This window comes from Monodelphis domestica, chromosome 2 (genome assembly GCF_027887165.1).
Source record: "Monodelphis domestica isolate mMonDom1 chromosome 2, mMonDom1.pri, whole genome shotgun sequence".
In the NCBI taxonomy this organism is placed as follows: Eukaryota; Metazoa; Chordata; class Mammalia; order Didelphimorphia; family Didelphidae; genus Monodelphis; species Monodelphis domestica.
The window spans coordinates 164,442,679-164,466,950 of record NC_077228.1 but is presented as its reverse complement, the minus strand read 5'-3'; positions in this window follow the sequence as shown (position 1 = coordinate 164,466,950).

Below are 24,272 nucleotides of genomic sequence, written 5' to 3'. Positions count from 1 at the left end.
GTTTGTGTCTGATTCCAGGAAAAGGGATAAAAACAAGGAGCACAGACAAAACCTGAATAGTGCCAATAGAGCACACATGAAATATTAAAGTGAGACTCGAGGTTGCGACGCTTAACTTATGTTTAAGTCGTAGGACTTCCTTGTATCTACACTCTTTTCGAAGTACTCAAACAAGTACAAAGCTTGACTATTATGCTGGCTCCCTATATCCCTGAGGAAAAAATCAGACAAGGGAATGACATTTCCCCATCAAAATAGAATTCTAATTCTTTTCTTCTTATATTATGGCAACTTCCTGTAGTCTTGGCTACAAATGTCTAAGTGAAATATTACTGCATTCTGTCCTACATACTTGTGGGATAGAAATTACTTTAAACTGGACCTATACAAGGTCTATTTTGAATTTTTCTTATGTTTTTGATTATTTTTCTATTCTTTTGATAATTGACACATACACCCCCATAACTGAACATTGCATTCTGAGCTAAACTTGATATTTTTTTTAAATACTTACTTCAGGGGGGATTGTATTTTAATTTAAAATCTAAGAATTTTTTTTATTTTTGAATTTTTTTTGTTTGAGATTGTATATTTATAAAAATCCAAGAATTTTATTTAAGATTTTACTTTTATAAAAAAAAATTCAAAGATTTTGATTCTGTTTGAGAAAAGATCTTCAAAAAAGAAGCTTGAAACTTTTATATCCAGAGAATGAACTGTTGCAGAAAGATGCCGAAAACCTACACTTCATCAAGAAGATCAAGAATGAACCTTGGATGTGATTGATTGGACTGAACTTTTGATTGAACATTTATTGTAACTGTACACATTTATGCCAAAAGGGACTGCCCCTAATTTGGCTTTCTGTCAATGTGCCTAGCAAACATTGGTTTTGCTTTCTTTTCTTTTCTATTTCCTCTCTCACTATTCTAATTTCTCTTAGAAAATTGAATATTGTGTATATCTTTAGTTAGAAGTGAATTTAGAACTACAAAATGATTATGTTAAATCATCAATGGGGAGACTAGTCTCCCAATGATCATCAGGGGGGGATTGTAAACCTCAAAATTTCTTAGACTTATAAATGTTGGAAATTTCACCATTGGGAAATTTCATACTTGAAAAATTTCCTATTGATAGTGGGTCTTGACTATTGGAATGTGAACCCCATTGGCATGGGAAGTTCCTTCTCCTACCTTCTTAAGATTACTTTAGGACAGAAACCTTTTGCTGAACAATGGAAAGGACTTTGACCTATGCTTAAGCATAGAACAGGAATTTCTTTGAGTCATGATTGATTTTAGAATTGATACAATGGAGATACTTGGAATCAATCTCCACCCTATTCAGTCCTAACAGGATTGAGTAAGGGCTGCAGCCTAGATCAAAATTTAATTATTCCAATCTCTACCCTACTGAGGTTAACAGGATTTAGAAAGGGCTGTAGCAAAGGATCAAAGATTTAATTATTTGAAAATATGACCTTCAACAGACATGTGCAAAAGCCAGAGACCTCTGGGCGGTCCTGGGTTTAAGCTAGAGCCTCCATTGGCACAGGGAAATTGATGGACAGGTGATTGGTAGATGTGAGGACTGAGGGGAGGCAACTTGGATGGTTTCCTTAAAGATAGGGGAGTCTGAAGACTCGGGGGGTGGTGGAGAAGTTGGTCAGTATGGTTGGTGTGTGCTCTGAGAAGCTTGCTCTGAAGGAAGCTGAAAGTGGGGGCCTCTGAGACTGTTTCTCCATTTTGGTCACGTGAGTAATAGGGACTGATCTCTTTTCTTTGCCCCAGCTATCTAAGGGCTTGGGCCTTTTGGCCCAGCCTAAACAGAAGGGGTATTTAAGCCCTATTTCCTTCTCTCCCTTTTCTCTCTCTCTCTCTCTAATTACTTCCTCCTATTGTAATTAAACTCCATAAAAGATTGACTGCTGACTTAATTTTTCATTTAGGAATTACATAGCTAATTCCTTGGCGACCTTAAATTAATATATATCAGTCTTTTAAAGTGATTTCCTTGTAACACATATTAACAAATTAAGAAGGGCAGAGGTCAATAAACTGGGCATGCAAATTAAAAAATTAGAAAGTGAATTAAAATTCCTCAGATGAGGACTAAATTAGACATCCTAAAAATCAAAGGAGAAATTAATAAAATTTAAAGTCAAAGAACTATTGATTTGATAAATAAGACTAGAAGCTGGTACTTTGAAAAAAACAAATAAAATAGACAAAGTACTAGTCAGTCTAATTAAAAAAGGAAAGAAATACACCAAATTGACAATATCCAAGATGAAAAATGAGACCTCACCTCTAATAAAGAGGAAATTAAGGCAATCATTAAAAACTACTATGCCCAATTATATGACAATAAATATGGCAATTGAGGTGATATGGATGAATACTTACAAAAATATAAATTGTCTAGACTAAAAGAGGAAGAAATAAATTACCCAAACAACCCCATATCAGAAAAAGAAATTGAACAAGCCATCAAAGAACTCCCTAAGAAAAAATCCCCAGGTCCAGATGGATTCACAAATGAATTCTATCAAACATTCAAAGAACAACTAATCACAATATTAAACAAACTATTTGACAGAATAAGCCAAGAAGGAGTTCTACGAAATTCATTTTACGACACAAACATGGTACTGATCCCAAAACCAGGCAGGTCAAAAACAGATAAAGAAAACTATAGACCAATCTCCCTAATGAATATAGATGCAAAAATCTTAAATAGGATACTAGCAGGATACTTAAATAGGACTCCAGCAAGTCATCACAAGGGTCATCTACTATGACCAGGCAGGATTCATACCAGGAATGCAAGGATGGTTCAATATTAGGAAAACCATCCACATAATTGACCATATTAACAAGCAAACTGACAAAAATCACATGATTATCTCAATAGATGCAGAAAAAGCCTTTGATAAAATACAACAGCCATTCCTATTGAAAACACCAGAAAGTATAGGAATAGAAGGGCCTTTCCTAAAAATAATAAATAGTATATATCTAAAACCATCAGCAAACATCATCTGCAATGGGGATAAACTAGATGCATTCCCAATAAGATCAGGAGTGAAACAAGGATGCCCATTATCACCTCTACTATTAGACATTGTACTCGAAACACTAGCAGTAGCGATTAGAGAAGAAAAAGAAATTGAAGATATTAAAATTGGCAATGAGGAGATCAAGCTATCACTCTTTGCAGATGATATGATGGTTCACTTAAGGAATCCTAGAGAATCAACCAAAAAGTTACTCGAAATAATCAACAACTTTAGCAAAGTTGCAGGATACAAAATAAACCCGCATAAGTCATCAGCATTTCTATATATCTCTAACCCATTTCAGCATCAAGAATTAGAAAGGGAAATACCACTTAAAATCACCCTAGACAATATAAAATACTTAGGAATCTATCTGCCAAGACAAACACAGGAACTATATGAACACAACTACAAAACATTCTCCACACAGTTAAAACTAGATCTAAACAATTGGAAAAACATTGATTGCTCATGAGTGGGACAAGCAAACATAATAAAAATGACAATCCTACCCAAATTAATTTACTTATTTAGTGCCATACCCATTGAACTACCAAAAAACTTCTTTACTGAATTAGAAAAAAACATAACTAGGTTCATTTGGAATAACAAAAGATCAAGGATATCCAGGGAATTCATGAAAAAACATGCAAAGGAAGGAGGACTTGCAGTCCCAGATCTCAAAACTATGCTATAAAGCAGTGGTCATCAAAACAATTTGGTATTGGCTAAAAGACAGAAAGGAGGATCAGTGGAATAGACTTGGCATAAATGACCTCAGCAAGACAGTCTATGACAAACCCAAAGCCCCCAGCTTTTGGGACAAAAATCCACTATTTGATTAAAAATTGCTGGGAAAATTGGAAGACAGTGTGGGAGAGATTAGGTTTGGATCAACACCTCATACCCTACACCAAGATAAATTCAGAATGGGTGAATGACTTGAACATAAAGAAGGAAACTATAAGAAAATTAGGCGAACACAGAATAGTATACATGTTAGACCTTTGGAAAGGAAAAGATTTTAAAACCAAGCAAGACTTAGAAAGAGTCACAAAATATAAAATAAATAATTTTGACTACATCAAATTAAAAAGTTTTTGTACAAACAAATCCAATGTAACTAAAATCAGAAGGGAAGCAACAAATTGGTAAACAATCTTCATAAAACCTCTGACAAAGATTTAATTACTCAAGTTTACAAAGAGCTAAATCAATTGTACAAAAAATCAAGCCATTCTCCAATTGATAAATGGGCAAGGGACATGAATAGGCAATTTTCAGATAAAGAAATCAAAACTATTAATAAGCACATGAAAAAGTATTCTAAATCTCTTATAATCAGAGAGGTGCAAATCAAAACAACTCTGAGGTATCACCTCACACCTAGCAGATTGGCTAACATGAAAGCAAAGGAAAGTAATGAATGCTGGAGGGGATTGGCAAAAGAGGGACATTGTGAATTGATCCAGCCATTCTGGAGGGCAATTTGGAACTATGCCCAAAGGGTGATAAAAGACTGTCTGCCCTTCGATCCAGCCATAGCACTGCTGGGTTTGTACCCCAAAGAGATAATAAGGAAAAAGACTTGTACAAGAATATTCATAGCTGTGCTCTTTGTGGTGGCAAAAAATTGGAAAATGAGGGGATGCCCTTCAATTGGAGAATGGCTAAACAAATTGTGGTATATGTTGGTGATGGAATACTATTGTGCTAAAAGGAATAATCAAGTGGAGGAATTCCATGGAGGTGGAACAACCTCCAGGAAGTGATGCAGAGCGAAAGGAGCAAAACCAGGAAAACACTGTACACAGAGACTGATACATATATGGTACAATCGAACGTAATGGACTTCTCCATTAGTGTCAATGCAATGTCCCTGATCAATCTGCAGGGATCTAGGAGAAAAAACACTATCCACAAGCAGAGGATAAACTGTGGGAGTAAAAACACCGAGGAAAAGCAACTGCTTGACTGCAGGGGTTGAGGGGATATGACTGAGGAGAGACTCTAAATGAACACTCTAATGCAAATACCAACAACATGGAAATGGGTTTGAATCAAGAACACTTGTGATACCCAGTGGAATCGCGCGTTGGCTATGGGATGGGGGGGGGGGGTAGAAAAGAAAATGATATTTGTTTCCAATGAATAATGTTTGAAAATGACCAAATAAAATACTGTTTTTAAAAAAAAAAGAATTGGTGCATAGACAGTAACATCAGTACAAAGCTCAGTCATTTCCTGTCCGTCCAAGTCAACATCTGCATGAATTACATGACTTTCTCAGGATTTTGCATCATCAGCTTTTATATTACTCTCATTGATCCTTAAATTCCCCATCTTAGTATCATTGTTCCCATTTACAATTTCATTATTATTATGTAGTTTTATTCTTCATTACTTTTTCTTATCATATATTCATTAGGATTTTCTATTAAATTTATATTACAATGTTCCTTCTCTGTACAATTATTTACACCAACTATATCCTCCTTTGATTCAATTAATTCATCTGTATCACCATGTATTTTATTTTCATTACTCCCATTTTCATTTATCCTCAACTCATTTGCAATTATATCACACTCATTTCTTGATTCATTCTTATGTGTTCCCTGAGCAAACCTTCATAAGACAGTATTCTTACTCTGGTCACCCTTTACAATATGGCTATATTTAGGCCTTGCTCCAGCATTTACCCAAGATTGCATAGTATTTAAATCAGGTGCTTGTTATCCCGGGCAACAAGCATTTTGACATTGATTCATATACCTAGTTTGATTATTGTTATTATTTGTATTCCATCTTGCAAACCTTTTCATCCTTTATCTCAATTAATGAGCATGGCAGTTGAGGGAGATAAGAAAGCTGAAGAATGATTGAACCTGATCACAGGATGTTTTCCTAGTACTGCCTCCATTGGCACAGGGAATGGTAGATAAGGAACCTTCGAGAGAATGTTATAGGAGGATGACTAAGTCTGTGCTCCCTACCCTCATGCCCTTCATACCATGGACTTTGGAACATCTCTGGTCAGAGAGGGCACTGGGAGGGTTGGTTCTTATAAGAATATGTTGGCCTAATTTGGGTTTTGCCATTGCCATGATGGTTTAAGACTTTGGCCAGGTGGCATGATAATATAATAAAGGACCAATCATAATCTTAGTTGGGGGCAGGGGGTGGTTTCCGGACATATGTAACTACTAAACTGTATAAAAAGTTATTCTAAATGTGTTGAGGGTCTTTGGCTATTGAGGGACCATTTATTCATTTAATTGGTAACTGCTAGCCTTCCAATAAATAGATTAATTGTGGACTTCTTGGGCATTGGTTTCTTTCTTTCTTTCTTTTTTTTTTTGTAGATTTATCTTGGAGGCAGAGAGAAGATGGCAGCTTAGTAGCAGGAAAAACTTGGAGCTACTTAGAAATCTCTTCCCAAATCATCATTACAAAGTGTCTCAAAAGGACAGAGGTCAAAACAGGATGAGTAAGGGGGCTCTTCCACTGGACACAGAGTGAAATGTAGGCAATAAGAGGGCATTCCCATGCATTAGGAGGGAAAAACTGCACAAGCAACTATGCCTCCCCCACTCACCACACCAGTGAGAATCAGGGCTAGGGAAATCTCCAAATTCTTGGGGGCTGACTGAAAGCACCACAAACTCACTTCTGAGGGCTATGCTAGACCTGAGTAGTGAGACTCCAGGAATAGTAGGGAGCTTTCTCCCATGTAGCAGCAGCTAAGGAAGATATACTCAGGGCAAAATGAGATACACCCTGCTGCACTACAGACTCACCCTTGAAAATACAGCCATAGGATGTGGGGTTCAGAGCTATAGCAGTAGCAGCTGAGGCAGCAGTAGCATCAATAGCAATAGCAGAGGAAGATAGCCTCAGGGTAAAACACTCTGAAGCACACTATGCAAAGAACACCAAAGATCTATCTGCCCTGACTCAGGCCTCTGACAGGGAAGGGAAGATAGTTCTGAGGCAAATCCCTATGAGACAGAAACCAAGATAGCAATGACCACCAACATGCAGGAATCCCAATTCTCAAGCAGGAAAAAGAGTAAACAACAGCAAAAAAAGCTCTTGACCCTGGAAGACTTCTATGGAGAAAAAGAGCAAAACACAGAAGCAAAGCAGAAAATGAGAAACAAGCAAACACAACCAAACTTTCAAAAAAAATGGAAATTGGTCACAAGCTGTAGAGGAACTCAAAAAGGAGTTCAAGAACCAAATAAGAAACATAGAAAAAATGTGAAAAAGAAATGAAAGTAATACAAAAAGAAAATAACAGTTTAAAATACAAAATTGCCCAAATGGGAAAAGAGGCACAAAAATCAAATGGAATAATAAGCAAGCTGGAAACTATAATTGACATCCTGGAAGCCATGAAATGCAGAATGGACCAAACCAAAAAGGAAAATCAAAAGGTCAGAGCTGAAAAATCAGTCTTTAAAGACTAGAATTGGGCAAGAAAAAGCTAATGATCTCTTGAGACACTAAGAAATAATAAAGCAAAATCAAAAGAATTAAAAGATAGAAGAAAACATGAAATATCTCATTGAAAAGACAACTGACCTGGAAAACAGATCCAGGAGAGACAATTTGAGAATTATTGGACTACCTGAAAGCCTGGAACAACAACAAAAAAAGCCTAGCCATCATATTATAAGAAATTATGCAAGTAAACTGCCCTGATATTCTTAAACAAGAAGGCAAAATAGATATTGAAAGAATCCATAGATCAGCCCCTACATTAAATCCCCAAAATACAACTCCCAGGAATTTTATAGCCAAATTCAAGAGCTTCCATGTCAAAGAAAAAACAGTGCAAGTGGTCATAAAGAAACAATTCAGATATCAAGAAGCACCAGTCAGGATTGCACGGTGTAAAAATGATGGTTCCTTAGGTAAAAATAAAGGTTCTCTCCACTGATTGTGATGGTGTATCAGTAGAGTTTAGAGAGAGTTTCTGAAGTAAAATCAGTATATTAGAGAGAGTTTAGCCAAAGCTGGACTGAAGCTAGATTCTGTCTTTTTCTCTCCTCCCTGAGGGAGGCAATTGTCAGTTGCAGCACTGCGTTCCCTGTGGAAATGACTGATGGGGAATTGAAGACAGGTCTCCCCTACCAAACGAAACCTAAGGATGTCCTCAGTTCTTTTCCCACAGAGAGGATCTTGAGGCAAATTCCAGCAGGGGCTTTGCCTCAGAGGCAGTTGACTCAGATGACTCTATTGTTCTTAAATCATATACTTTTTCAAAACCTATATCAAGAGTCTTAGCAAATCTGACTGCTTTAGTAAGGTTTTAAGGATCTTCAGGTGAACTAGGTGATGGAAAGTGGGGATTGGTTACCCTAATGTTTCCTACTTAGTCCCTGGCCTGAACAGCATGATATCGCACATCCAGGTTTCTCCAACCCATATCCCCAACTAAACAATCCCACTATTAATTTATGTATCTGTCTAGCCTAAAGAAACTACAAGGAGACAGATGCTAGGAGATTGGAAGGGCAAGGAATCTTGGCTCTCTCCCCTGAGAATCCATAGTCCCATAATGGGGTTTGAGATATCTTCTTCTCAATTAAGAGGTGGTTGGAGAAATCTGATCAAATAAAGATCTCTAGGAAGCTTGAATGTATAAACAGGATACTCTCAGATGGTTTTCAGTGAAATCCTCAGCCTCAGAACAGGTCTTGTCAGGTCAAAGATTTAGTTCCAAAGCCCCGTAATTCCATCCAGATCTTCTTCAAGTCTCTTCCCTTCCCAGAATCCTTTGCTCTCCAAATAACACTTTCTCTCCCTCAGCCCTGATGTTAAGATTCCAAAAATCCTCCCATGCACCCATTCTTACAACAGGATCTGGAAATTTCTACACTAAAGGACCACAAGGCTTGGAATATGATATTCAGAAAGGCAAGAGAACTGGATCTACAACCAACAATCACCTACCCATCATAATTGACTATATACTTTCAGGGAAAGTATCAATGTTTAATAAAATAGAAGAGTTCCAAACATTCCTAAAGAAAAGACCAGAACTAAGTGAAAATTTTGGTGTCCAAATACAAAATTTAAGGGAACTATAAAAAGTTAAACAAGAAGGAGAAAAAGGAATTTTTTACAGGTTTTAATAAGGTCAAATTGATTATATTGCTATATGGAAAAATAATATCTGTAACTCTTAAAATTGTTTTTATTATCATAATACATAGAAGAAATATACATATGCAGAGGTTATGGTAGTAAGGTATTTAGGATGATATGTAAAAAAAAATAAGGAGAAAAAAGATTGTACTAAGAGAAAGTCGGAGGTAAAATAGGGTAAATTATACCACATAAAGAGGTGCATTGGGTGGGGAGGAAATACTATTATAAGAAGGAATGGAAGAGAGTGATGACAGGTAATAATTAAACTTTAGTGTCAGTGGAATTGGTTCTGATTGGGAAGAACATTTAAGTTCATTGAGGTATAGAATTCTGTTTTACTCTATAGAAAAGTAGAATGGGAATAAGGAAGGGGGTGTATAAAGAGGGAGAATATTAAAAGGGAGGGAAAAGTTGGTGGTGGAGTGACCAAAAGATCCTAAAGAGAAAATAGGAGGTGAATAAGAAAGTATTAGGTGGGAAGGAAAGTAAAATAAGGGTGGGAAAAAGAGGGACTTATTAAAAGCAAAACACTGGTATAGAAGGAAATAGTAAAAGAAGAAGTCAAAATGATGGGAAATACACAGGTGGTATCATAATTCTGAATGTGAATGGGATGAACTAACCCACAAAATGGAAGCAGATAGCAGAGTGGATTAAAAACCCAAATCCTACCATAAGTTGTCTGCAAGAAACACACATGAGGCATGTAGACACACAAAGGGTATAGATAAGAGGCTGGAGAAGAATTTATTGAGCATCAACTGAGAAAAAGAAGGCAGGAGTCACAATCATGATATCTGACAAAGTCAAAGTAAAAATAGATCTGTTTGAAAGAGATAAAGAAGGTAATTACATCCTGATAAAAGACAGTACAGACAATGAAGAAATATCAGTACTCAACAGGTATGCACCAAATGGTATAGCATCCAGATATTTAAAAGAGAAACTACTGGAGCTTAAGGAGGAAATAGAGAGTGAGGTAAGGAAAAAGGAGGGAAGTGTAGGGAAAGGAGAGGAAGGTAGCAGGGGGAGGGGTCCCCCCATGTGGTAGGGAAATTGGCCAGGGTTCTTTGTAGGTAGGTTAGGAAGCAGATTAAATCAGGTTAGACTCCAGAGAAAGTTAGGTAGGTTTATTTAGGGTTAGGAAAGCCACGGAAAGTTAGATCAAGAACAGCTAGGCAGGGATCAAAGCTTCCCACCTAGGTTGGGGAGGGGGGAAGTCAACAAAACCCATGCTTCTAACATCTTGTATTCTCCCTCTGACACCTCCCACAAAGGAAGTGGGATGTGTCAAAGGAAATTGAAGTAGAGAGTGCTGGGATATGAAGTCTCCCAGGGCTTAGGTCCACTTAAAAAATGCACAATAGTAAAACTATATTAGTTGAAGTCCTCAACCTTCCTTCTGTCAGATCTAGATAAATCAAATAAAAATAAATAAATAAGAAAGAAGAGATGTGAATGAAATCTTAGAAAAATTAGAGATAATAGATATATGGAAAAAAGTAAATAGGAATAAAAGGAATATTCCTTCTTTTCAGCAGCACATGGTACATTTACAAAGAATGACTATGTACTAGGGCATAAAAAACACTGCAAAAAAATAAACACAACTTTACCAGATCATAATGCAATGAAAATTAGTAAGGGAACAATAGTAAGGCAAATTAAAAATCAATTGGAAATTAAATAATTTTATTCTTCAAAATGGGTTGGTGAAAGAACACATCATAGAAACAATTACTGATTTCATTGAAGAGAATAATAATGAGGAAACTACATATCAAAATTTATGGGATACAGCAAAAGCAGTACTCAAGGGAAAATTTATATCCCTGAGTGCCCATATTAACAACAACAACAAAATGAGGAAATTAATTAATTGGGCATGCAACTAAAAAAACTAGAAAAAGAACAAATTAAAAACCCTCATAAGGACCAAATTGGAAATCATAAAAATCAAAGGAGAAATTAATAAAATTGAAAGTAAAATAACTAATAAATAAGACTAGGAGCTGGTATTTTGAAAAAGCAAATAAAATATATAAAATATTGATTAATCTAATTAAGAAAAAGAAGGAAGAGAACCAAATTAATAGTATCGTGAATGAAAAGGGTGATCTCACCTCTAAGAAAATTAGGGCAATTATTTAGTTTTTTTTTGGCCAATTATAAGACAATAAATATGGCAATGTAGGTGAAATAGATTAATATTTACAAAAATATAAATTATCTAGATTGACAGAAGAGGAAATAGAATCCTTAAATAATTTCATATCAGAAAAAAGAAATTAATTGAACAAGCCATCAAGGAATTCCCTAAGAAAAAATCACCATGTTCAAATGAATTCACAAGTGAATTCTATCAAACATTTAAAGATCAAAGATTTATCTCAACAGTTCCTGACACAATGTAGACATTTTTTTAAGTCCTTGTTTTCTTTCTTTTAGACTCGATAGGCTGTAAGGCAAAAGAGCAGTAAGGGGCAGGCAGATGGAGTTAAGTGACTTGCTGAGGGACATATAGCCAGCATCTGAGGTCATGTTTGAGTCCAGGTCCTCCTGACTCCAGGCCTGGCTCTGTATCCACTTAGCTACCTGTTTTCTCCTAAGATAGACAAAATAAATGTTTGATTGGTATTTAAAAGTTCTGGGATTTTGTATCTTGGAAAAACCTGGGTTATTAAGTTTTAAAATTTCCTGAAGGTAAACCAACTCACTTCCCTCTTCTTGTCCATTGGTATTGTCTATCCCTATTAGTCATTCTTTTGTGCATGATGAAGATGGGCTTTTTTGAGTGGTTATAGATATTTTCCAGGAGTTTCTGCAGACTTCTAGGGCTTGGTGTGACTACTACAATATTACCTGCAAACAGGAGCATTTGGAGGACTTCACTATTGTAAAAATGGAGAATTGAACCCCAGACTTCAATCCCCAGAAGTCCTTGGCAGTTCCCAGAATTCCCTATAATCTCACCTGAATCCCCACCTGGGCCGAGATCACAATTTGTATTTAAACTGACTGTAATGCGTACTCCTGCTCTTCCTGTACTCGGAGATTGCAAGGATGTAGTGAGTAGACTAGGTGTGGGGGTTCTGAATTTGGCTTTCAGCCATAGGCACATGGTTTGTTATTTTGTATTCTTGATTTCTAATAATCTTTACTAAACCTCTAAAAATATAATACTTTTAGTAGAGAAACTAATTTAACTGTTACAATTAATGGTGACCAAATGGGAAAAACTCTCAATTAAAAAAAAAAAGATAGCCTAGATAATGATTTCTAAGCCACATTTCTTCAAGGCTTTTTAGCAATCCTCTTGACTCATCTCATTCCTGCCTGTAATCCGGACCCAGATTGTGCTCACCTGGTCCCAGCCCTGCCCACCCCAGTGGCCTCTCTCTTGTTCACCTGGCCCAGCTGATTCCCGGCCCCAGAACCTCTGGCCTCTGACCCAGATGGCTCATTGCCCCAGGCCCAGCCCCAGGACCCAGGCTGCTGGTAGCAGACCCAATTTCTTCAGGATCAAAAACCAGATGGTAAAAACAGGGTTGATTTTTCCTTAGGCTATGATTAGCCTCCACATGGCAAGGGGCAAGGGGCACAGGGAGGGAGAAAGAGGAGAAGGAAGAGATTTTTCCAAACAGGAAGTTACAAGCATGACTGCTTTGAGAGGATATCTTTTGAGTGCACTGATTCTGTTACTTCAGGGGAGAAATTCAGCTCCCTGCAAGTATTTAGCCAAATTTGAGATTACTAAAATCCACCCTTACTATGGGGGTGGGGGGAGGGACAGCTCAGTGGCTCAGTGGATTGAGAGCCAGGCCTAGAGATGGGAGGTCCTGGGTTGAAATCTGGGATCAGACACTTCCTGGTGGTGTGGCCCTGGGAGGTCATTTAACCCCCATTGCCCCTTACTACCCCTTACCAATCTTCTGCCTTTGGACTATAGGCATCTAAATGGATAATTAAAAAAAAAAAACCAAGGAACTTCAAAGATATTGGAGGTTATATTTTAAGGCATTTCAGACTCCAATGTTTTGTAAAAATCTCTTTATTCTATTGCATTTTACTGATTGTTTTGTTTAAGTTTTAATCTTGTTGATTTTAAGTTCATATATTAATGTATTCAATACTATTCTGTTACACTGAATCATTTTAATGTACTGGGTTTTAACTACTGTTAAATTCTGTTGCTTTCCCCCTATAACTATGCTGAACAAACATTATTGAGTAAGCCCATATAAAAACAGCTTTTTTTTTTGACATTGTAAATTGTCACATAGAGGATAGATGGACTCCATCAGAACATTGCTACAATTGTATAACAACCTTTATAAATTTTAACGAGCTAAATATCTCAAATTGATTTTAAGGGTTTTTTTTAGACATGATTTTTATTTTAGAATTTTTGGAAGATTTTTTTAGAAGAAATTTTAGAAGATTTAGAATTTTTCTTAATAATCTCTGGTTATTTTGCCTGCCCTTAACAAGAGGTAATGCCCATTTTAGTAGCTGAAGTGAAGTACAAATTTAATCCCCAACTTCCGCATTTTTAAAAATGTGAACAGAAGCTGGGAAGTTAATCCCAGGGCATATAGTACTCCTGGAAGACTCCCAAAAAGAGAATCATCTCTCATTATAACTTCAGCTCACTTTACCTAACATCAACAGTATAGAGATTTGGTTTTTTCCTAGACTCCTCTGCCACATTTTTTGTAATGATATCTATATTTCTTGATGATGTTCTAGACCCAAAATGAGTTTTATTTTGTTTAAAAATGTTTACCAAGGTTGAAATATTTGCTATGTTTGTAAAAATTGTCACAAATATCCACCAGTTTATGGATTTTAAAAATGCCATACAGCAACTTATGTGAAATATGTTAGTGGGTTTGTTTGCTATTGTAATTAACTGGGCTATTGAGAATTTTGGGGATATTGATACCTACATATTTGTACTACTGTTCTTTATGAAAAAAATGTTACCTTGTAAAATTCATTTGCTTGTACTCACAGTGGATCATGGCCATATATGAAGAGGAAATGTATCTCATTTTTGGTGAGAAAGCCTTGTATTCTATATTTTCTTAGCTGACACAGTGTGTCAATGACTATAAGCTACATTTTTGAATTTTAAAACTCTTATTATACTATTTCAGTTTTTTTCTCTCCTTTTTTATATTTGAAACACATGTCATCAGTATTACGATTTTCTTTACCTTTTTGATTTTTCAGGAATATAAGTTTAAAATACATTTCCTATAATGTCAATGCATGCCCCCAAAAGCTTGAGACTATAAAATGTATGCCACTAATTGTTTTTAAAAAAATTATGGGACTATGCTTAATGATTCTGTCTGATTCCAGGACAAGATATACAAAAGAGCCATTGCACAGGGCCAAAGAAACCAATCCAGGAAGGATTGATGTACTTCTAAGCCAATACAAAGGACTTGAACCTAGTGTGAAGACTCAAGGTTGCAACGCTTAACATACCTTAAGACGTAGGCCTTCCTTGTATCCACACTCTTTGTGAAAATACAGACAAGTATCCCAAACTTGGCTCCTAACCTAGCTCCTATAATCTAGTCCCTTTTCTGTCTTTCATAGTGTGGCAAACTTTCTGTAGTCCTGGCTACTGACTGGGTAAATGTTTATTTGCTTATATCATTTGCATTGGGCCCTGATTCAAGGACCTGTTATAGATTTATTTTTCCTTTACTTGGAATTTTTTACACATAAGACTTTGATAGTTTATATTTTCATCCAGAAATTATCTTCTTTTATTGGGATTTTTTCTGTCTTTTTAATTTCTCTTGCCAATCGATTCATATACCTCACAACTTAGCCATGTATCCCTAAATGATCCCTGTGTTTTTCAATCACCCTCTTCAAGGGGGGAAATGTAAAAATATTATTTTAAATTGCAAAGTTTAAATTCCTTTTGAGAAGAATTTTAGGTTAAGAAACATGATACCTCTCCAAATCCAGAAATTGAACTGTTTGGAGAAGACACCATGAAGATGCCTCCAGACCACAAGCAGCCTGAGAAGATCAAGAATGAATTTTGGGTGTGGTTGATTGAACATTTATTTGGATGTATACTCTCATGTTAAAGGTGACTGGCCCCTAACTGGTTTTTTGTCAATGTGTCTAGCAATTATTGGTTTCTTTTTTTCCCTCTTATCCTCAAATTATTGTAATCTTTATTATCTTGATTATGTTTTCATGATCCTTTTTGGGGAAACTTTTCCCAATAATGATCAAATGGGGGTTTATAAAAATGGAGATTTGAACCCCAGACTTTAATCTCCAGAAGTCCTTGGCAGTTCCCAGAATTCCCTATAATCTCACCTGAATCCCCACCTGGGCCAAGATGTAATGCATACTCCTGCTCTTCCTGTACTCAGAGATTGCAAGGATATAGTGAGTAGACTAAGCGCGGGGGTTCTGAATTTGGCTTTCAGCCATGGGCATGTGGTTTATTATTTTGTATTCTTGATTTCTAATAAACTTTAATAAACCTCTAAAAATATAATACTTTTAGTAGAGAAACTAATTTAACTGTTAAACTATCCACAAAGAAGCTCTCCTCAACTTGAGTCTCTGTAAGGTTCACAGTGTTGAATACCTTTGGTGAGCACACATATTTATTTTATTCATCACCTGGTGTTTTTATTGTCACTGAATAGTATTCTTTTTGTTGTTATAACCCTAAAGGAATCTTGAATGATTCTGATGCTTGTAAGACACCTTGTTAGAAAGACTAGGTGAAATTTTGCTCAACTGAATCAAATCTATAAAACCTTGGATTTCCTACACATTTTAGTCAATTGAAAAATAGTAAAGATGTAGCTAATTGTTGAATGTCACTTGTAAAAGTCTATTTGTTCCCTACTGATACTTTAATTAAGGACTTCCTCAATTCTTGTATTGACAACTGTGAGATTTTAAAATGGTTGAGGTCTTAAACTGTAGTGATTAAAATAGTGGAAGATATAAATTGTGATAGATATAAGAGAGGGTGAGTAAATTTGACCGCAGAAATATGTTTCACTACAGTGTCTTGGGTTTTAAAACCAAATATAAGGTGGTCGCCAGGGAAATATTCCCAATTATTCATATACCCAAGTCAATTGGGTTTTATAGAGATTTTAATTAAAAATACAATGAGTAATCAAAGAAAAAAGAGAGAATAAGAGAGGAATAAGTATGAAGGGCCTCAAGCCAATATGGCCTAGATCTGAGTCTTAAAAGAGAAATCAGTCAGTTTTTTAACACTCACCACAAGGTCTTACTAAACAAGGATTCTAGTAACACCAGACCAGCATCCTTCCTCAAAGAGTCTTCCAGCGAGAGATTGTTTCAAAGGGCCTATCTCAAGAGCCTCCAGAGCTCCTACCCCAGAAAGACAGAGCCCCTCAGAGGAGCTCCTGAAGGAGCTCTCCTTAAGAATGAGAGTCAGAAATCGAGATCCTTTCTTCCCCAAATGACATCCAAGCTCTTATTTTTTTTTTTGCTCAAAAATTTTTTTTTATTTTTTTTTAATTTTAAATATTATTTTATTTGGTCATTTCCAAACATTATTCACTGGAAAAAAAGATCATTTTCTTTTCTTCCCCTCCCCCCCTCCCACCACCTTTCCCTCTCCCATAGCCGACACATGATTCCACTGGTTATCACATGTGTTCTTGACTCAAACCCATTTCCCTGTTGTTGGTATTTGCATTAGAGTGTTCATTTAGAGTCTCTCCTCAGTCATATTCCCTCAACCCCTGTAGTCAAGCAGTTGCTTTTCATTGGTGTTTTTACTCCCACAGTTTATCCTCTGCTTGTGGATAGTATTTTTTAGATCCCTGCAGATTGTTCAGGGACATTGCATTGACACTAATGGAGAAGTTCATCACCTTCGATTATACCACAGTGTATCAGTCTCTGTGTACAATGTTTTCCTGGTTCTGCTCCTTTTGCTCTGCATCACTTCCTGGAGGTTGTTCCAGTCTCCATGGAATTCCTCTACTTTATTATTCCTTTTAGTACAATACTATTCCATCACCAACATATACCACAGTGTGTTCAGCCATTCCCCAATTGATGGGCATCCCCTTGTTTTCCAATTTTTGGCCACCACAAAGAGCGCAGCTATGAATATTCTTGTACATGTCTTTTTCCTTATTATCTCTTTGGGGTACAAACCCAGCAGTGCTATAGCTGGATCAAAGGGCAGACAGTCTTTTATCACCCTTTGGGCATAGTTCCAAATTGCCCTCCAGAATGGCTGGATCAATTCACAACTCCACCAGCAATGAATTAGTGTCCCCACTTTGTCACATCCCCTCCAGCATTCATTACTTTCCATAGCTGTCATGTTAGCCAATCTGCTAGGTGTGAGGTGATACCTTAGAGCTGTTTTGATTTGCATCTCTCTGATTATAAGAGATGTAGAGCACTTTTTCATGTGCTTATTAATAGTTTTGATTTCTTTGGCTGAGAACTGCCTGTTCCTGTCCTTTGCCCATTTGTCAATTGGAGAATGGCTTGATTTTTTGTACAATTGATTTAGTTCTTTGTAAATTTGAGTAATTAAACCTTTGTCTGAGGTTTTTATGAAGATTGTTTCCCAATTTGTTGCTACCCTTCTGATTTTGGTTACATTGGTTTTGTTTGTACAAAAACTTTTTAATTTGATGTATTCCAGATTATTTATTTTGCATTTTGTAACTCTTTCTAATTCTTGCTTGGTTTTGAAGTCTTTCCCTTCCCAAAGATCTGACATGTATACTATTCTGTGTTCGCCTAATTTTCTTATAGTTTCCTTCTTTATGTTCAAGTCATTCACCCATTTTGAATTTATCTTGGTGTAGGGTGTGTGGTGTTGATCTAAACCTAATCTTTCCCACACTGTCCTCCAATTTTCCCAGCAGTTTTTATGAAATAGTGGATTTTTGTCCCAAAATCTGGGATCCTTGGTTTTGTCATAAACTGTCTTGCTGAGGTTGCTTGCCCCCAGTCTATTCCACTGATCCTCCTTTCTTTCTCTTAGCCAGTACCAAATTGTTTTGATGAGCGCTGCTTTATAATATAGTCTGAGATCTGGGACTGCAAGGCCCCCTTCCTCTGTATTTTTTTTTTCATTATTTCCCTGGATATCCTTGATCTTTTGTTCTTTCAAATGAACTTTGTTATAGTTTTTTCTAAATCAGTAAAAAAATTTTTTGGAAGTTCCATGGGTATGGCACTAAATAGATAGATGAGTTTGGATAGGATGGTCATTTTTATTATATTGGCTCGTCCTATCCATGAGCAGTTAATGTTTTTCCAATTGCTCAAGTCTAGTTTTAGTTGTGTGGAAAGTGTTTTGTAGTTGTGTTCATATAGATCCTGTGTTTGTCTCAGGAGATAGATTCCTAAGTATTTTATTTTGTCGAAGGTAATATTGAATGGGATTTCTCTTTCTAGTTCTTGCTGCTGAGCTGTGTTAGAATTATATAGAAATGCTGATGACTTATGTGGGTTTATTTTGTATCCTGCAACTTTGATAAAGTTGATTATTTCGATTAGCTTTTTGGTTGAATCTCTAGGATTCTTTAAGTAGACCATCATGTCATCTGCAAAGAGTGATAATTTGGTCTCCTCCTTGCCTATTTTAATGCCTTCATTTTCTTTTTCTTCTCTAATTGCTACTGCTAGTGTTTCTAGTACAATGTCAAATAGTAGAGGTGATAATGGGCATCCTTGTTTCACTCCTGATCTTAATGGGATTGGATTTAGTTTATCCCCATTGCAGATGATATTAGCTGATGGTTTTAGATATATACTGTTTATTATTTTTAGGAACGACCCTTCTATTCCTATGCTTTCTAGTGTTTTTAGTAGGAATGGGTGTTGTATTTTATCAAAGGCTTTTTCTGCATCTATTGAGATAATCATGTGGTTCTTGTTGGTTTGCTTGTTGATGTGGTCAATTATGTGGATAGTTTTCCTAATATTGAACCAGCCCTGCATCCCTGGTATAAATCCTACTTGATCATGGTGGATGACCCTTCTGATCACTTGCTGGAGTCTTTTTGCTAGTATCCTATTTAAGATTTTTGCATCTATATTCATTAGGGAGATTGGTCTATAATTTTCTTTCTCTGTTTTTGGCCTGCCTGGTTTTGGAATTAGTACCATGTTTGTGTTATAAAAGGAGTTTGATAGAACTCCCTCTTTGCTTATTATGTCAAATAGTTTGTGTAGTATTGGAGTTAGCTGTTCTTTGAATGTTTGATAGAATTCACTGGTGAATCCGTCAGGCCCTGGGGATTTTTTCTTAGGGAGTTCTTTGATGGCCTGTTGGATTTCTTTTTCTGATATGGGATTATTTAAGAAATTTATTTCTTCTTCTGTTAGTCTAGGCAATTTGTATTTTTGTAAATATTCATCCATATCACCTAGGTTGGTATATTTATTGCCATATAGTTGGGCAAAGTAGTTTTTAATGATTGCCTTAATTTCCTCTTCATTGGAGGTGAGATCCCCCTTTTCATCCTTGATGCTGTTAATTTGCCTTTCTTCTTTCCTTTTTTAAATTAGATTAACCAGTACTTTGTCTATTTTGTCTGTTTTTTCAAAGTACCACCTTCTAGTCTTATTTATTAGGTCAATAGTTCTATCACTTTCGATTTTATTAATTTCTCCCTTAATTTTTAGGATCTCTAGTTTGGTTTTCTTCTGGGGGTTTTTAATTTGTTCGTTCTCAAGTTTTTTAATTTGCATTTCCAATTCCTTGATCTCTGTCCTCCCTAATTTGTTAATATATACACTCAGGGATATGAATTTTCCTCTAAGTACTGCCTTGGCTGCATCCCATAAGGTTTGAAAGGATGTCTCACCGTTGTCATTTTCTTAAATGAAATTATTAATTGTTTCTATGATTTCTTCTCTAACTATCTGATTTTGAAGTATCATATTATTTAATTTCCAATTAATTTTTGATTTGGCTCTCCATGTACCCTTACCTATCAATATTTTTATTGCCTTGTGATCTGAAAAGGCTGCATTTGTTATTTCTGTTTTTCTGCATTTGAGTGCCATGTTTCTGTGACCTAGTGTATCATCTATTTTTGTGAATGTGCCATGTGGTGCTGAAAAGAAGGTGTATTCCTTTTTGTTCCTATTTATTTTTCTCCATATGTCTGTTAACTCTAATTTTTCTAAAATTTTATTCACCTCTTTTACCTCTTTCTTGTTTATTTTTTGGTTTGATTTTTCTAAATTTGATAGTGGTTGGTTCAAGTCTCCCACTAATATGGTTTTACTGTCTATATCCTCCTTCAATTCTCCTAGTTTCTCTATTAAAAATTTGGATGCTATACCATTTGGTGCATACATGTTGATCAGTGATATTTCCTCATTGTCTATACTCCCTTTTAACAGAATATATTTACCTTCCCTATCCCTTTTGATCAGGTCTATTTTTGTTTTGGCTTTGTCAGATATCATGATTGCAACTCCTGCCTTCTTTCTATCAGTTGAGGCCCAAAAGGTCTTACTCCAATCTCTAATTCTAACCTTGTGAGTGTCAACCTGCCTCATATGTGTTTCTTGAAGACAACAAATGGTAGGGTTTTGGGTTCTAATCCAATCTGCTATTTGTCTACGTTTTATGGGTGAGTTCATCCCATTCACGTTCAAAGTTATGATTGTCATTTGTGGATTTGCTGGCATTTTGATACCTTCCCCTAGTTCTGACCTTTCTTCTTTAGCTATCTCCTTTTAAACCAGTGATTTGCTTTAGGTCAGTCCCCCTAGTCCCCTCCCTTGAGATGCTTCCCTTTCTAGCCCCTCCCTTTTTGTGCTCCCTTCCCCTCCCCCCTCCTCTTCCCTCCCTTTTTATGTTCCCTCCCCCCTCCTCTTCCCTCCCTTTTTATGCTCCCTCCCCCCCTTAATTTTCCTTTCTTTCTTGCCCTAATGGATAAGATAGAATTCAGGATCCCACTGGATCTAGATGTTCTTCCCTCTCAGATTTAATTTCACTGAGAGTAAGGTTTAAGTAATTCCACTTCACACTCTCTTCCTCTCCTTCTCATATGAGAGTTCTTCCCCTCCCCTTCCCATGTGTATCTTTATATGGGAAAGATTATTCTATTAAGTCCCCCCTCCTATTTCTTGAAGTATGTCTTAGTATTATCAACGGTTCCCCCCTCCCTTTTCCTTTCTTTGCCCCCACTTTCCCCAAATCTTCTTAATGCCCCAATCTTTCCCTATGCATGTTTCTTCTAACTACTCTTATGATGCTACAATTTTTGAGAGTTACACAGAACATTTTCCCCACATATTAATATATATAATTTGATGTAAATGTAGTCCTTATAGAAGAGAGTTTGACTTAAAGAAAAAGATAAGATTTATCTCCTTTTCCCTTTCTTTCATATTTACCTTTTCATGTTTCTCTTGCTTTCTGTGCTTGGATATCGAACTTTCCACAGAGCTCTGGTCTTTTCTTAGCAAATGCTTGGAAATCTTCTATTTTGTTGAATGCCCATACTTTCCCCTGGAAGTATATAGTCAGTTTTGCTGGGTAGTTGATTCTTGGTTGGAGACCCAGCTCTCTTGCCTTTCTAAATATCGTGTTCTGTGCTTTGAGGTCTCTTAGTGTGTTAGCCGCTAAGTCGTGTGTGATCCTTATGGGAGCCCCCTTATATCTGAAGCTCCTCTTCTTGGCTTCTTGTAGGATTTTCTCCTTTTCTTGGAAACTCTTGAATTTGGCAATTACACTCCTAGGGGTTGTCTTTTGTGGATTTAGTATAGAAGGTGTTCTATGAACCCTTTCTATTTCTATTTTGCCCCCTTGCTCCAGAACGTGTGGGCAATTTTCTTTTATAATCTCCTGTAGAATAATATCGAGTTTATTGTTTATCTCTGGTTTTTCTGGGAGACCGATAATTTGGAAGTTGTCTCTTCTCCCTCTGTTTTCCAGATCGATGACCTTCTCAATGAGATATTTTATGTTTTCTTCTAATTCATTAATTTTTGGGGTTTGCTTTATTGATTCTTGCTGTTTATGATCTCACTTTCTTCGAGTTGCTTGATTCTGGTCGTTAGGGACTGGTTTTGCTTTTCAGCTTTGTCTGCCCTTCTATTGGATGCTTCGAGCTCTTTTTCCAATTGACCAGTCTTATCTGTCAGACTGCTGATCTCTTTCTCCCATTTTTCTTTCCAGGTTTCCATCTTTTGGGTAAGCTCCAGTTTGAGATCATCCAGAGCTTGTTGATCGTTTCCATTTTGGGAGGCATGTTCTGATTTTTTTTTTTTATTTCATCCTCATTCTCTTCTTTTCCTTGGGTACTTCCACCATAAAAGTTTTCAATAGTCACCTTTTTCCCTTTCTTCCTGGAGGCTTGATTTTGGGCCATGTGAGCCATCCCTTTGGTGGTTTTATTCCCCTTTCCTTTTTGGTCTGGGGTCTGGGTGGTATGGGCGGGTTTTCTGTGAATTTAGGTTGCCTCAGACTAATTCTTCCCAGTCTCCAAGGTTTCTTAGAGTGCTGGGCCACTGATCACAGCCACACTGCCCAGGTGTTCAGCTCCACCCAGATAATCAGTGTGTGGTCCGCCCCTGGTGTTTAGCTCTGCCCAGATACTCAGCGCAACCGCCCCAAGTACAACTCCGCTGACCCCCATGCTCAGCGCCGGGTTCTCCCGTGAAACCGCCCTGAGACGTTTTTTCCTGGCAGTCCCCAGATCCCAAGGACCCTGGAGTGCCCCCCCAGACAGAGATGTTCCCCACTCACTCGCTGTCCCAGTGAGCACTCAGGTAGCTCACTCTGGTTTGGTGGGGGAGGTGGGGGAGGAAGGGCGGCTCAGTTCACGTTTCTGTGCAAGCTTTTCCTCCTTCTTATTATAGTGTGGAAATGTTCAAACCCCACGTACCTTTGCCTCTGTGGAGTACTGGGGAGTACTGGGGTGTCCTTCTGTTCCTCCAAAGGTGATTTTTATGCTCCTTTGATGTAGTCTGTTTCGTTTGGTGCCGGAGAGAGGAAGCGTGTGGCGTCTAGATTGCAGCCATGATTACCCGGAAGTCTCCCAAGCTCTTATTTTTAAGGGCAAAATTTCCTCTCTCACCTCCCCTAAGTCCTTACATCTACCAATCACTGTAGATGTTTCTAAAGGACCGCCCATTTTGAATTCACATCTGAGTAGTTTTAATCTCTTTAGTAAGTCAGGAAAAAATGCTGCTGTGTTGACAAATTTCATTAAGAAAAAACCTCTGAATAAGTTATCACCCTTTTAGGTTTAAGTAGTTTACAAGTTGCCCCACCTTTATAGGTACTTAGTATCCCATTGTATCAATTCTAAAGCAGTCATGACTCAAAGAACTTCCTGTCCCTTCCATAAGCATGGATCAAAGTACTTTCATTGTTTAGCAAGCTGTTTTCTGTCCTAAAGCTGTCTTAAGTAGGGTGGAGCAGGGACACTCCCATAGCTAAGAGCCCCCACACTCAAGTAGAGTTCTCACCATCTGCTAGGGAATTTTTTTAAGTAGAAGATTCCCCAATGGGGGAAACTCCTAACATTCATAAGTCTGAGAAATTTTGAGGTTTACACAACTCTCATACATTGCAGACATGGTACATGTATAATCTGCATATGTCTAGGTAGCTGCTGAATTTGTCACTTTTTCCTAACATTAATAAGGAAGCTTCTTATTGGGGTGTATGGGGTGCTCAGGGAGGGGTAGTATCTCTGGTATGGAGGGCTTGTCGTGCCCTCCTAAGGCAGCTCTCCAGTCTCTGACCCCCACCTGGCACCCAGCCCTCACTGTGGCTCCCAGTAGCTGCTAGCATGCAGCAGCGGCCACACCCCGGGCAACAGCTTCGATAGGCCGGCCAAACCTTGTGAGGGTAGCCATCAGGTCATCAACCCCTGGTGAACCAGGGCTTTGCTCACCTAGCATGTGAAGACTGCTTCGGCTGAACAGACGGAAGAAACCAATAAGAAGGTTCAACGGCTGAGAGGGCGATGCAGCAAAGCACTGTGGAATGCTTAGGGCGTGTTGGAGCACAAAGGAC